Source organism: Alligator sinensis, unplaced genomic scaffold (assembly GCF_000455745.1).
Source record: "Alligator sinensis unplaced genomic scaffold, ASM45574v1 scaffold71_1, whole genome shotgun sequence".
Taxonomy (NCBI): Eukaryota; Metazoa; Chordata; order Crocodylia; family Alligatoridae; genus Alligator; species Alligator sinensis.
Genome location: NW_005841834.1, coordinates 2,119,704 through 2,132,203, shown reverse-complemented (window position 1 = coordinate 2,132,203; position 12,500 = coordinate 2,119,704). Strand labels below are relative to the sequence as shown.

Sequence of the window (12,500 nt, the reverse complement as noted above, 5' to 3'; positions counted from 1 at the left end):
ACTATTTTATACCAGTATTTACTGTAAACACATGCACACATCGCATTATTACCAAGAGTATTAAAAAACAAACAGTGTTATCCTTTTGTCTGCCCTTCTTTTTCAAACCAGTAATGATTTTTCACAAACATGAAAGGGTGTGGTGTAGATACATATGTTAGTAGAATGGCAAATATATTTTTATCTTTACTGGAAAAAACTATGCAGATGTAATGAATGTGTGGGAGTGGTGAACACCATTTATTACACAGCTTGTCATGACTTTTTCCAAACCCTAATTACTGGGTAACTTATTTTCTGCAGTGTGTTTACTGGATTGGCTTGATTGTCTTGGTTCATGTACAAAATATAACACATTCATTTCCAAGATGAATAACTTTGTAACTTATTAGAAACTTCTTTTGTCTAGAGGATATTAAAATTCAGAAAATATTGCAAACCATTAGTCACTCTAACAAGCTCTAAATATGATTAGAAAATCCATTTTGCAAGTGTTACCTATTGATTTATACTAGAATTTTTTGATAACTAAACTATCAGGAGTCAGCTGCTGATTGTAATACCTATGCTGTTTTTCTAATCATATTGAAAATGTATACATGGACAAAGCATGGATAAAAACCTTAGCAGTTCTTTAATTTGGGCAAGAAGTAAGAGAGATTGGCCTACCTAATTCAAATGTTGGCTTGAATTATGCAGGTCAAAATTTAGATTTGAGATTAATTATATGATAACTACAATGCTTAGGGATTTTGCTAGACAAAAATTAAGACAGCACATTTTTGGTAATAATAGAGTTTTAGATCCACAACTTTCTTCCATAACTGTGACTGTTCTTACCTATTTAATTAATTGTAAATTAATTTATCCATAGTTACAGGGAAATTTTTTAGGGAGTTGTTAATTCCCATTTTCAAAAATATCAAAATTCCTGAGTCACTTTTGAAAATGGGGGTTAAATGCTTCAACTGTTGTTTTTCAGTCCCCGGGTTCGTCTGCAGATTTGCATGAAGTAAACGGGATTGAAAGCCCCAAATTATCTACCCTTTCAAACTAACACTTTCTTCCTTCTCCCTCTAAACCTGCCTCCCCAAGAAAAATCCTGGCCCAGTGAATTTGGTTTTAGAGCATATCTTTTAGGGTCTCAAGAACAAAAAAGGGAGTGATATTCAGATTCCAGTACTTCTTAATGAAAATGCCCTGCCATATGTCCACTCATTTTTCAACTTTTGTTTTACTATAGTTCAGCTGAACTTTAATGATGTAGTATAGTACACTGAGAGGGACTGTCTAAAGTAGACTAGGCCCGAATGCTTTAGGGTCAAACACACTTCAATGTAGAGGGGCTACAAAATGGTCATAGGTGGTATCGCCTATGCATTTATTTGATGTATTTCTTTAAGGCCTAGACTCATGTGAGTAAGTAAGACTCTCAGCTGATTTTTTTTTTTATATATATATAATATAAAATGAATTAGCAATAGTTCAAGTAGTTTTTTATATTTGATATTATCAATAGCAAAAATAGTCTTGTAAGATCAAAACATTCTGACTTCTCATGGTTTAAAGCAGAACATAGTGGTCTTGATTCTACAGCCCCTGCACATTCCCAAAGTGACTTTGGTGTGAGTTGAGGGTCAATAATCAGGCCTTTAGGTAGGATTTTTACAAGATTTTAAAAGTCTATAAAGTTACCTGCTGGCAGACTTGATAGTTTTGTCAGGTCTTGGTGAAGTAGTTGACACCAATTCAGTTGTAAACTTTTTTCTCTTGATACATTAGATAAACTTTTAGAGTACCTAGGAAAAAACATTAATTTGTATGAATAATAGATATATGCCTTGGGAGTGATATAGAATATTCATGAATTGTGTTTATATTCAAGCAGCTCCTCTAACTCTTTTAAATTAAGATGCTGTGAATATGGTTTAGTAATAAAATTTAATACTAAAACCATATGAGAGCACAGAAGGAGACACTGTGACTTTGCTCCTTTGTTTTGTCAAGCACCTCAAAGATTTTTTTCTTTTGTCATTTATATTTATTTAAATGTTATTGTTCATGAATTTTCTTTTTATAAATGTTGCCATAACAGCTTGATTTTCTTTCTATGCTTAACCGTTGATGGAATAAAAGGATGTCTTTTTCTAAACATAGCTTTTAAAGCTACCATGAACATCAGAGCTTCTCTTTGAGAAGCTGTATAATTTTAGGCAGTATCAAAATGTCACTTTTAAAATTAGATTCAAAACATGGCAAAGTTAAAACCTTAGCTGTTTTCTAAGTTATAAAAAAACCCAAAACTCACTCATTCCAGTATTACAATATTCAAGTGGTGATCGTAATGTGACTGCTAGGAACCAGAACAAAGAGAGTCTTACCCTGAGTGAACTCAGCTTGGGCTAAATGAAGTTCTAAAAGACTTGCATTTGGAATGCTGAAGTTTGGTATTAGAAAATTAAACCACAGAAGAGTTGTGAATCCTTTGCAGTATCCAGCAAGAAGCATTCAATCACTGTACAAGCAAATAGAAAAAGACTCTATAGCAACAAAGTACATTTCCATTCTCCAGGAGGCAGAGTGAGTCTTCTGCAGACTTACAAAGCGGAGACAGGACAGTGATCTTTGTTGCTATAAAAGATAGATAATTTTAACTTCTCTAGGGAAGACATTTTGTAGCTTAGCAAAATACCTTGTGATGTGCTTACTCTGTATTCGTAAAGTAGTTTTCAAATAATTTTAATATGCAAGCAGTTAAGGTGGTCGCATTTTGTGTATACAAACATTGTGGTTGATGAAAAAGTTCGTTAACCGAATACTTAACAAACATGGTCTAGTGCTAGCCAGACAATTTTGTAAACACAGAATAATAGCAAAATGAGATGCCCCAATTTGTGTTATTTAGTTACTAGTTAACAGCTTTAATGGAAAATGAATTTTATGGGGTATTTACATCATACCATTTTCCATAACCACTTGTTTAAGGAAACCTGACAAGCAGTATTTGGTAGACAAATACTCAGCTGTGAGAACTACTTTGCTTTTCTCTTTATTGACAAAATATTGATTCATAACACTATTAATGCTATGATTGTCAGTTCAGTTTGAATTGACCACTTTGCTTCTTGTGTTCTGAAAAGGCAAAGATATTACCCAAAAGGAGAATGACCTAATTCTAGTTGAAGAAGGTTAAAGGTGAAAGGTTAGCTCAAAGCATCATCTGCCTAGCTGCTTAACTTTAAACTGATCAATTTAATGAAAATCTGTTTTACAGATGGTGTTTTAATGTCTTTGGCAGGATTTAGGCAGCTTTAACATTAAACGTATGCTGGTAAAAATTATTTCTTTATTTGACCAGAACAACACCTTTTCTTTTATGTTTTAAGGTAAAAGGCATGTGGGATGTGGTATTTTGGCAAGAAACCCAAAAGCAAAAAGTGTTGATGATCTTTCCATATGGGCTCAAAAACAGAATACCTTTATGTCTATTGCTAACGATGACTGAGGAAACAAACAAAGCTGTATTCATTTTTCACCATAATGTTTTACTTTGAATCCATAAAAAGGAATTTAAGTCAGAACTGTCCTTGAAAAAAGCTTCTCTTCATTGCCTAAGGTGGAATGCAACAGCACTTAGAAAATTGTATACCAGGTAGAGCAAGCTAATTGTGCCTTTAAGCCCTGTCTATTGGCAGATTTGCATCATTTTCATTTTCATTCTCATAATATTGAATAAAGGATAATATTTTAGTCTTATTATTTAACTATAGATGCCATACACAATAGTGAAAGTAAGTTGCTTACAAAGGGTAAAAATTACATGATGGAGATTCCCCTAATAAGCAAAGGGCCAGATTCTTAGGGCTGTTGGAAATCATTAAAGCTCCTTTCGCCCCAATTGGCCTCCCATAATTTTAATTAAGATAATCAATACAAGTTGAAAATTTTGTTCTGTCTAATTGTTAAATATGCAATTCAAAAGAAATTTCTTAGACTTTTAATGCAGAACTGTCATACTTAGCTCTGTAATTTGCTAGAGCTCTATATCCCTTCTTGCAATGCATCTTTAAATATTACACACGCAGTCATGGTCCGTGTATAACAGTCTTAAAAGTGGTACCCTTTATTTTATATTGACTTTCCAACTTAGTTAAAAAAGAGTTTACAATGAGTCTTTGTTTTGTCCACAAATGATGATAAACAGATTTCTAAAGAGCACAATAAAATGAGATAATCACAAATGTATAACATCACATATTGAAAGGATAGAAGAACAAATGGGGCTTTTACTATATTTTATAGGATGGATTTATAGTCTATTCTTGGGTCACTTAGGGCCAAGAATTTTCACGGTCAGCTGCTTGGTCTTGCTAGCTAGTATCCTCTGCAGGAAATGCATATACCATGCAGCACCTGCTCTTCAGCTGGGGTTGTACTCCTATGCTATTTAAAAGCAAGGTGTCCACTTCTCGTCTGGTTCAAAGTCAAAAGCTTAATTATACTAGCTTTCTTCTGCATCTGTCATCAGTGAAGCAGAATAGTCTGTCTGGATTCCATAATGCTGTTTGCATATTTGGATTTTAAATTGGCCAGGGATATTGAATGCATTTATCCCGTGCAAGGAGGCATAAGTGGGGTTTAGTCCTTAGGTAACTTTTAGTGTAACGGTTCCCTAAGGAATATTGCTTGGGTTTTCTCATTATCCTTGTTATGGATGAAAGCATCATTGTTAGGAATTAAAAACTGGAGGTATGAAATTATGTGGAGGAAACATCAAAATGAACCAATAGCCCCAGTCACTTTGTTTGCTTTTTTCTGTTGGTCATGAACTGATGATACCTTGCTCAATTTTGGTATTAACACAGTCACGTTATTTTCATTTCAATAGTCCTGCACCAACTTTGTAATTTAAAATCAAATATCCCAGATATGTGCCATTCCAATTATTGAACAGTCATTGTCCCAGTATGATGGTAAAAGAGGTCTGGAGATTGTGCGGCGCTTATTTGCATAAAAATCATTGTGAAAGAGGAAATTGGAATATGTCTGTACAACTGAGGAGCCAAAACATGTTTAGCTTAATCTTATTTTGCCAATTGTTTAGATGAAGAAAGCTCTTTTTAGAAATAAACAAAAGTTATTCTTTTCTGTTGCTAAACATAAACCTTACTATAGAAAACATTTCACTTTTTATATTTGTTTCACATATATGTTCATATGAGGGTTGAAGTGCTCTGTGAAATTTAATTCCCATTGCTAGTTTAAGTTATTGTAATTCAAATTATGCTATTGTGCTTATGTACAAAGATAAAACAAATGTTGAAATAATACTTTGTGTATTAGACTAATATATGTATGCATCTACTCTATGTACTTATGCATAATAGATAAGTACATTGATTAAAAAACACAAGTTGGTGGCTAGCTAAATAGCAATTTCAAATCACTCTCTTCTTTACATTAAAAAAGTAATTGAGAAATTGTCATGAATATCAACCTGTTGTTTTCAGCTCCATATGTATTTTTATTTTTATAGTATGCATACATATATCACCTGATTTTTAGACATGACCTAATAGCTTCTAAAAGACGTGTCAATATTATGTTCAGCTTTTGGTACATCAGCAAAGCAGAAAATACATTTAAATGGGTGCCTAGAGTATCATACTATGTGTTTCCAGTAAAACAGTGATGTGAAACCCAATTGAAACCTAATCCTGCATCAGGATATACAACCCTGCTATGTGAAAAGATCCTATACTAGGCTGTGCAGATACCACTTCCAGTATGAAAGAGGTTTCCCAGTGAAGCACTAGTTGTTTACCCTCATGCAGAGCAAGAAAAGTGAGTATGTTAAGGGATGGAAAAACTGGTGTTAAGGGGATGAGCTCAATCCTGTTTACTTCATATGCTAGACATACATAATGGCTAAATAGAAGCCATCCTGTGTTCTTGGAGCTATTTCACCACTACCTTAGGAGAAGTATGTAGTTATTTCTGACTTAGATCCAAAGTAGGGAGGAATGTAAATTCATAAGAATTGTGGACTTAATCAACTGCTCACAACCAGCCTTGCACCACAGGCTTTTTGTTATCTTATGCAGTTTTGCTTTAGTTTGATATTATCTCCTATGCAATGGAGTTGTTTTTCGTAACATTTAGTAAATGCTGTTTACCAAACCTTAGAGACCCCCTTCCCACATATTTTAACAGTTAGCTCTGAAAAATTGGGAGTATCTAAACGTGCAGAGTAATTAGCTCCACAGTAAAGTGTAACTGTCTACACATGTGGTGCTATTAGGTCAGAATAAACTAATTAATTCTGCCTTAGGATAGTAGTACCTGACACAAGTACTTTCTTATGGTGGAATTATTTAGTCAGCTGCGATACATAGATTCATAGATGTTAGGCTCGAAAGGGACCTCAATAGATCATCGAGTCTGACCCCCTGCATAGGCAGGAAAGGTCTAGATGACCCCAGCTAGATGCTTATCTAACCTCCTCTTGAAGACCCCCAGGGTAGGGGAGAGCACCACCTCCCTTGGGAGTCCGTTCCAGACCTTGGCCACTCTAACTGTGAAGAAGTTCTTCCTAATGTCCAATCTAAATCTGCTCTCTGCTAGCTTGTGGCCATTATTTCTTGTAACCCCCGGGGGCGCCTTGTTGAATAAAAACTCACCAATTCCCTTCTGTGCCCCCGTGATGAACTTATAGGCAGCCACAAGGTCGCCTCTCAACCTTCTCTTGCGGAGGTTGAAAAGGTCCAGTTTCTCTAGTCTCTCCTCATAGGGCTTGGTCTGCAGGCCCTTAACCATACGAGTGGCCCTTCTCTGGACCCTCTCCAGGTTATCCACATCCCTCTTGAAGTGTGGCGCCCAGAATTGCACGCCGTACTCCAACTGCGGTCTGACCAGCGCCCGATAGAGGGGAAGTATCACCTCCAACATATGTCAACATATGTTGACAGTGACCAGGCCTGGCTGGGACATGAGAGTGCTTCAGTGCAGAGGCTGCCTGCTGACTAGCCCCACACTGTAGCACCCTCCTGCCCCAGCCTGCCCCTTTACAGCATGTTGAGCCATGGTAGAGCAGCTCCAGGCTGGCAGGCTGATTTCCCCCCACCCCCAACAACACCCCCCAACTCCCCTGCTAGTTGGTGCTGTGCCACCCCAGCTCAACGTACTGCAGTCCTGGGTACATGTGTAAATGCTGTGCCTGGGTACAGGAAACTCTGCTGCAAACTGCACTGGAATTTATTTAGCCACATGAATTGTACATGTAGATGAGCCCATTACGGAGTACCAGAGAAGGTGTGTTCTGATCATACGCAGAGTGACAAAAACGTTTCGGAGGGGCTGACTGCAGACGTGCATGCACACATGCCCCCCACCCCCACAGGAAAATCTGCAGGAGAAGGGCCATAGGGGAGAGTAGGGCTGGGGCTCGGGCTGTGCTCAGGATGGGCTGGGTCATGGGGCACACAGAGCCCAGCAGCTCCTCCAGGGGCATGGGTGGGTGGCTCCTGCTGCTGCATGCACCGTGGGGGAGGGGGACATGTCCCTCCCCCCTCCCTTGGCTCTCCCATGCCACGACCCTGGATGAGCTACTGGGCTCTGATTGCCCCATGACCCGGCCCAGCCATGCCAGGTCATGGGAAAATGAGAGCCCAGCAGCTTCTCCAGAGGTGCAGTGCAATGCCGGGAAGCCAAGGAGGGGGGCATGTACACGGGACAATCTTTGCACAGGACAGAGATGGGCTGCAGCTGTGAGTTGGGCTCTGCCTGCTCCCAGCCTCTGTGCCTTGCTGCCTCTGCTTTGAAAGCGGTGCAGCGCAATGCCATGTGGCTCGCTGCAGAAGCAGTACTCACATGGTGCTGCGCTGTGCTGCTTTCGAAGCAATGGTAGCGAGGAGTGGACGCAGGGAGCAGGCAGCGCCCAGCTCTCAGCTGCAGCCCATCTTTGCCCCATGCAAAGACTGGTGGGGCACGTGCCCTCCCCCTTGGCTCCCTGTTGCTGTGCCGCACCTATGGAGGAGCCACTGGACTCCGATTGTCCCATGACTTGCCCAGCCAAGGCTCCGTTCCCCGTGAATGAGGCCCCGGCCACATTGGGTCATGGGACAACCCCACAGCGTAGCAGGGAGTGGAGCAGGATCAGGTATGAATGATTTGCCCTTGCCCCCACCCCACTGCGTCCTGCACTGTGGGAGGGTCTCAATCTGCCCCCCGCCCGCCAAGCCCAGGTAAAGAAAGAAAGTTACCTGCCTGATGGGCTGGTTGCAGTCCTGGTTGCACACAGTATCTGAGTGTGCGTTCCCCTGCCCCCTGCTGTAGAAGCCTGCAGCCAGGTTGCCTTCCAGCCATACCTGCTACCCCCTGCATTTGCGGGGGCTGAGCCCCATTAGCCCCAACCTTCTGCCACCTATGATTCTGATGTACCGCTTATAAATACTGTATCAGTAGTTCTCAAACGTTTTAGATTCAAGGCACTCCTCATTTGACTCAAGGCACCCCTCCATAACATTTGTGAATTGGGCAGTGCTTCATTTCAGAAACTACTTTATTCATACAGTGCTTATCTCCTTGTAGAGGGGTCAGGCAGCAGGGGTGGGGGAGCACCTGGGCAGGGAGAGCCTGAGCCTACTCTTATTTGCTTATCTTATCACATCTGGAACCTGAGTTTGCCCTTACCTGCTTAATTCCCCACACTTCTTGATACACCCTTTAGAGGATCTTCTGGCATCACAGAGTTCCCCAACACCTTAGTTGAGAATCACTGCACTATATCCTTAACTGCCTCTGATCTGGAGTTAAGGAGACTTGCTGATGGTTTGGGAATACATTTCCCTCAGCCTGAAAAGCCCTCTTCTGTCCTGTCTATTTGTCTACCCATCATATTTAAATTCTAGGATGGAGATTAATGGTGGAGCTGTCATTGTGGCTAGTTGAATTAATCCCTAAGATTTCTAGATTGTGCAGGACTGGGCATGTCCCACTATGTTGACTGTGTGCTTGTATTTGTTTAGATAAATATTCTCATCATTTTTATGTTTACTTTCATCCACAGAAGCTAAATAGTTCTAACTGTGCTGCTCTAGGAACTTATAAGGCTGAGAAACAAAGAGTCTAATGTTGCATAATGCTGAGCAACACCACTTTTCCATGCACAAGATGTTGGGCATCTTATAGGATATAAGTCCCTAGTGCGTGTCCCTAAATAAAATACACTTCATGATAAAGAGCATACATTAGGTGCATAAACCTGACCTGAGGTTTTATGCTAATGTGTTGAAGCCATAGATTTATAATTTTTCTGCCTTATGATAGAAAGTCTCTTAGGAGAGCACACTTCATGTGCTGAAATAGTGCAGAATGACCCAATCATGCAATGGTAGGTCTTCAAGCTGATATATAAAGAAAGCATAGATTCAGTAAGAACCCTGGGACCTTCCTTTTGTGGATTGCCAAGAACAAGCATGTCATGGAAATGACCCACTTGGTCTCCAGAGGGATGGCACCAGCCCTGCTATTCTACAGAATACTGATACATAGAGTATCATCTAACGTAGCCTCAGGGGAAGCTTCATGTGCTCCCTTCCCTGTGGGAGGTAAGGTATTAAGATAATCTTTAGCTTTTAGAGACAGAGGGCATTGAAGGAGACAAAAATGGAGCAGAGGTAGTTCTAGAATGATGAAGTGAGCAAATTCCCAAGCCTGGGGCATCCTGTGACAAGAGCAACAACAAAAATCAACATACAGAGAAAAAAACTGTTGTTTTTTTTTTATAAGGTGGGAAAGTGTGAACAATTTTATTCTCTCCATGTATGTAGTGTTCAGTAAACCATGTATTTCTAGTGGGATCCATAACCAATGACACACCTATAATGTATTGGCTTATCTATTCTGATTTAAGACGTGCCCTTTTCTCTTTGAAACTTTTGTACTTGAATATAGTCAAGTTTTGTTGTTAGCACAATTCAGGCTTGTGAGACTAGGTAAACAGATAAGTGTTGTAGTGTGACTGTCCTGTGTGCAGGTGTCCCCAGGGTTTTGGGAAAGTATTAAGAAGTCTCTTTTTCTACAGCAGCCTCTATTTTAGTTGCAATCCTTGTGGTCCCACGTGAGCCTTTCAAAGGGCAGAGGAGTACGTACCAACTGTACTCTTCCTTGGTCCTAGAGACAGGAACACACTGCCACATCCTCCCACCCCCTGCTCTGACTGGAGTATGGGGATGTTTTGTCCCTGAAAAAATTAACCTTTGGGCACAGACAATTATAGTTCCAAAGTGATTGTTTCAGAAAGTGATAATCATGTTTGAAACACAGACTTATAATTGAATCTACTTTGAAATGTTAACGATAGCTGGAGATACCAAGCATCTGCAGCAATACTCTGTATTTAGACATCTCATTTTAGAGCTCTTTGAGATCAATCGAAATCTTTCCTAAGACTCCTTGTATTCTTTACCCACAGATCTCCAAGTGATTTTATAAAGGAGGAATGTGGTTTTTGGCCTTTTTCTGCATAAGTTGAAAAGTTGCAGCTTGCCCAGGTCTCATACTAAGTAGGATGGGTATGATGGGGTATTCATGATATTTGAATTAAGGATTTCTGCTGGCACCAGATATACATTTCTTAATGGTAAATTGAGGAAAGGGATTCTTTCAAGAGTTTCTGCTGTGTAGATATACATGTAACTTAAACATGCAGTGAATGCTAGTAAGTAGATGGGCAATATGTACAAGGTTGCTAATGAAAAAGTGCTCTGTGAACCAGCAGTATATAGTTTGTTGCTGCTCCTGTTAACACAAAGAAACTAGGTCTAGGAAAGGTCTCAGTATTCTGGTTCTTCAGGCTTGCTAGAGATGGAAGAACAAGAAAGGGGTTGCTCTGCTTCTGCAGTGAGGCAACTTTGAGTGTCTAGCTGTTACTATTTTAGAAGTACCCTCTGGCATTTGCAGTTATGTGCTTTATGCATGCACAACTAATGAATGACTGGAAATGAGGAAAATTGAAGCTGTGACTGAAAAAAGCAAAATGCCAAAATGCAATGGTTTGTGAAAGCCGCATGTCTTCATTTGTCCTGCACATGTATGTTTCCAACCCTTTGACCCAGGAGGGAATTGCAACATTTTTGGAATATATCTGCACTGGATCATTCAGATGCATGACTCCACCTACCACACAACCCCCTCCCCCTGCCCAACAAAAAACCCCCACATTTTAAAATAATTTCAAAAAGTTTGTGACCTATAATTACTGCACAGACACAAAAGCACCACCTGGTAGAGCCATAGGTCTATAAGGTCATATTTAGTAAGGTACCATGGCAGGCACCAACAACATAACACAGAAGGCCACTTACATCACCTACATATAGGGACTGCCAGTGTGCTAGTTATGTGCCCCAGCCCAGGCCAGCCCAGATCGATTCTGATGCTGGCTTTAGTTTGTCCTGTCCACACTGTGTACCTTTCTCATCTACCCTTGGCCTACTGTGGACTGCCCTTGCTCTGGATCCTCCTGCGGAGGGAGCTCTGCACCTGGTATACCAGCCATTTTTGTTAGTTTGTTATTAATCTAGGTTAAGACTGTCCAGTTGACAGCGCCCAAAGGGTTAACTTGTCTGGGCACTGTTCCCTTCGCTGCCCTCCTGTTGCTGCCACCATAATCTTAAGGCTTCTCCTTTCTCCTCCTGCTTCTGCTTCCTACCACTGCCTCTGAGGGAGGCAGAGTGGCTTGTGGGGCTGAGGGAGTCCATGGCCAAGGGCATTGGGGGAACTGGGCACCTGGCACAGTGCCTTGTGGGGGTGGAGGGTGGCACCATGCAGTGTGGTGCATGAGCACTGGCATGGTGCAGCGAGGGAGGGAGGATGCCTATGTGCAGGGAGTCATTCGGTGTGGCATGTACCCAGCATGCCAGCCTCACAGCCTGTGGCCCCTAGGACTGTCCTGACATAAGTCATAGTGGGGTGTGGGCAACGGCGAATTGGGCCATTATTCATGTCCTGTTTCTACAGCTCAGCAGACTTCACAAGTAACTTTGTGTTGTTTGTATCTAGATCATAACACAGAACTCAAAGGATTAAGCAATTTAGAAAATATTTCTATATTGTGTAATGATTTTCTCTAAACAGATGAGTATTTGGGGGAAAATTATTTTCTTTTTGGGGAAGTGAGTGAGTTGGGTTTTTTAGTCAGTTGTCTATTCTACAAGTGTTTGACTGACTAGGGAAGGAAAGATGGGTGTGAAAGTCAGTTGTGGTCTCATGGATAGGATGGACAAGAATCCAGAAGATTTTAGGTTATCTGTCCCCCCTGGAGTCCATTGAATCCTCTTTTGATGTTCTGTGGGACCTTAGACAATCTCTCTTCTGTCTCAGCTGATCTATCTTTAAAAATGGCCTAATAATCCCAACCTATTTTTGTAAATCACTTTGCAGTCAACCAGAGACAAGAGATGTATTTGTTGTTAAGTTGTATGAGTCTTCCCATGGTG

At 40.5% G+C, this 12,500-nt stretch overlaps 1 protein-coding gene across 1 annotated transcript in view; it reads left to right on the top strand.

The window, feature by feature from the left end:
• The window catches only part of ZFHX4 (zinc finger homeobox 4), a 181,547-nt gene that overhangs the window by 28,017 nt on the left and 141,030 nt on the right, over positions 1–12,500 (top strand). The gene's annotated exons all lie outside the window — the stretch shown is intronic.